At 37.6% G+C, this 3708-nt stretch overlaps 1 long non-coding RNA gene across 1 annotated transcript in view; it reads left to right on the forward strand.

Annotated features, from left to right (window-relative positions):
* LOC109304009 overlaps window positions 1-3305 on the forward strand; it is a 24754-nt gene extending 21449 nt beyond the window's left edge. Inside the window, exon 3 of the long non-coding RNA XR_002099277.1 lies at window positions 2235-3305. This is a non-coding gene — a long non-coding RNA (uncharacterized LOC109304009). The remainder of the gene's footprint in view (window positions 1-2234) is intronic.
* The last annotated feature ends 403 nt before the right edge of the window (window positions 3306-3708 follow it).

The following is a 3708-nucleotide window of genomic DNA, read 5'->3' on the forward strand; positions in this document are numbered from 1 at the left end:
GGTCAGATTGTGTCTTGCTTACTCAGAAATTCCTCATTTGACTTGAACTCACTGCACAGATAAGGAGGGACGGGGGCACTGGCAGCGCTGGGGGGCTGTGGGTCGGGAGTGAGGGGCACCATCATGGCCCAGGAGGGCAGGGTACTTTGGTTTTGAGTGAGGGGCACTGGCAGGACTGGGATCAGTGTGTTAGGAGTGAGGGTTAGCAGCAGGGCTGGGCAAGGCTGTGGCTTGGGAGTGGGGGACAACAGAATAGGCAGGGGCAGGGCACCAACATGTCCCTGGGCCCCCACACTGTAATAATCCCCCTGCCCCCCCACCGTGTGTGAAAGGTGTTCTCTTTTGGACCTGGAAATATGGTAACCCCAATAATGTGGAGTACAAATATAATGTGAAGCCTGAAATGCTAAAAGAAACAGGACATGTAAATGTTTTTTAGACTGTCCATTCAGGTCTACTGGCTTTGCTGAAGGATTGACTTCTGGACATGATTGCACTATGCTGCATATGCACTCTTAACTATTCATTTACTGTATTTTAAGTGCTTGATTTCTGGAAATAATCTGGTAGCAGATAGTGACTTTGGATGGGCAATGTTCAGTTTTAGAATATTTATTGGAAAGATATAGTCCCTTTTTGCTTTTTTCATTTAGCTATTGAGAATCATACCCCCCATGCCTTCTCTTCTCTCCCCTCCTGTCTTTGGTTTATTGTTCTATTTAAGGATGGATCTTCAGTGAGCATAACATCCTTGTTTGTGTACAAGGATCACTGTAATCAATTGTCATCAAGGATTGGGTTTGGTACACACAATCAAGGGTATTATACATAATGACTGTGGTATTGACTGGTTTCTAATTTTATAGTATGTTGGGTCCTGTTGAACTCTTTTAATATGATAATTGCATTACTACTCAGTAGTCATTACTTGTAAGTGACAGTAGATTATTGACATCAATCAGTATCCCTAGGAGCACATTTCTATTTGGCTCTGAAGAAAATACATTTTTTAAAATGTTAACCCTATTAATTGGTATTAAATTGTCATAAAGCAAGTGTGCATATATCACTTCATACACTATTTTATATAACTACTACAGATATTATATGCTTTTAATGTGATATAAAGATACTTAAAACACGAGGTAGCTCATATCTATAATATTTTGTGTATTAAAAACTATATACCAACCATCAGCCATGTTGCCTGTTAAGTATCTCTTTACTAAATATATATATATATAGACCTAAGTATATTTTATCTATATATGTACATAAAGCTCTGTATGTGTACATACATGCATGCACACACATAAACATACAAAGATTAATGTCTGTATATATTCTGTAATGTCCAGATTAATGTCTGTATATATGTATGTGTATGTATACAAAGGTTTGTGTGTATATATATATAGAAATATACTTACTATATATAATGACCATGGTGGAGGAAGATAACCATATCTTGTATCAGCAATCAGTTGCTTGATTTCTTTGCTAACTAATCACCCACATTTATAAATTCTATAGATTATTTTAGATATTGCAGTAGGCATGCTTTAACTTTTGTTCTGCAGCAATATCAATAGATACATAGAATACCAACATCAGTTGTTTGCCCTGTACAACCAAAAGGTGGCAGCACGACATTTGTAATCCATGGAACAATTCATGATGGCAAAGGTTATAACCTTATTAATATCCACTTGAGAATCTTGAACCTTAATGTTATTTTTTCAGTAAATAACATTAAGAAGTAACTCCATTTATTGGACAACACCATGTTTTTCTTCTTTAGGTGATATAGTTTGAGCAGAAAGGTGTATTATTAGTTTAGGTATCCAGGTTGTAGCTGTATTGGTGTAGAGGAAAAGGCAATCAGGACTTGTAGTAGAGATGATATTTTTTATTAAACTAACAAGATTTTTGCAAAAAAAAGTCTTTAATTGCAAGCTTTCAGGCACAAACACCCTTCATCAGGCATTGGAGAGTAGATTGTAAAAGTTCTCCTGGGTAGAAATGAAAGTTCAATATTTCATAGGATTTCACATAGGAGTCAATAGATGGAAAACTCCTCTGGGCAGTCAGTTCATAGCCGGTATGGTGAGCTTCATACCAGAGGTCAGGTCTGCTGCAGAGCAGTAGAATGGGATAATAAAATACAAATATGAATATTAATACTTCATTCTAAAATTCCTTTTCTGTATCAGCGTTTATTTTTTGTATTACAGTATTGCCTGCAGGCCTTAATGAAGCTGAAGGCCCCATTGTACTAAGGCACCCAACAAATACCTTATGAGAGGCAGTGCATGCCTATGGCTACATCTACAGAGGGATTTGTATTGCATTATCTATCTCTTACAAGCCTTGCTGTCCCATGAAATTCACAATTCCAAATTAAGGGCCAGACTCACCTTACGCTTCAATAAGCTGACTCTATGTATAAAGCATATCAATTTTTACAATTAATTATAGCACATACAGCAGTAGAGAAGAAGTATGACCTGCCTGCAATCAAAAGACAAATGAATGATTGAAAAATTCCACTGAGTGGTTTACTGGCTACCTGCCATTCTTGAATGACAGCATATTAAAAAAAAGTTCTGGGGCTAAGTATGGTGCGTCAGACCATATTTATTTGCAATAAAATAAAATGCTGATATTTACATGAGATTAAACTGCTTGATATTCTGAAACTGCTTGACTTTACTGACAGGGGACAAATGAAAAGCTACTTTTTATTAGATCTGACCTACTGGCAACCAATAACACATGCAATAACAAAATGAACAGTGTGACTGTTGAATGAAGTGATGTTTTCTAGATTTTCTTTCTGAATCAGTTAAAGCATTTTTTTAACCTTGGAAAGAAAGTTGTGTACTCCCTCCCCCACTCTCTGTAAGATACTTAAAAAATACTTTAAAAAAATCCTAAAGAATGTACATGGACTCATCAGAGCAATAACCGACAGGGGAAATCAATGAGAATTTTATACATGCAGAGGACTTGTCTGTGCTCTCCGGGCACAGAGGGGCACTGCTGAGAAGTATGCCCTGTATGCTTGCTCAATGGCTGGAGCTAGAATTTTAAAAAAGGAGGGTGCAGATGGTGCATCATTGCACATGAAACCACATATTTTTCTCCAGTTAAAAATAAACTAGAAATGTTACTAATATGCTACGGGCCTAGGGCTGTGTTATTCAGTTTAAGATCAAAGCAAAAACAAATATAACTTATTTTGAGTGAGTTAAAAACAATCTGTGGGGCTGTGAAATAGCAGCTTCAATACCAGGAGCAGCTGACAGAGAGCAGAATTGCAGAACAAAGGAGAGCTTAGTTTGATTGGTGGAACATCAAGACCATTAAAAAGAAGAGAGGGTCATTAACATCCATGAAATGAAGAGCTTGGAAGGAATTGTTATGAATACTGGGAATAATTTTGGAATTGGTGGGTGAAGTGGTGATTAAGACCAAGGATTCATGCCAGTAATAGGCTTGATCTAATAACAAACTACAAGCTTGCTTTGCTTACAGTATAATATAACATACTACACAGGTGCAATTGCAGCTGTGGAGGACTTCAGTGTCAGGATCCCCAAAGTCCACCGGCCAGGCACCTTGCCAAGCATTTCTCACGGGACCTCTGGGTGTCAGATGAATTCCAGCACTTCCAATTTGCTATGGTTGCTCAGGCATTTTATGTTC

Source organism: Gavialis gangeticus, unplaced genomic scaffold (genome assembly GCF_001723915.1).
Source record: "Gavialis gangeticus isolate Ggan-Ray unplaced genomic scaffold, GavGan_comp1, whole genome shotgun sequence".
Taxonomy (NCBI): Eukaryota; Metazoa; Chordata; order Crocodylia; family Gavialidae; genus Gavialis; species Gavialis gangeticus.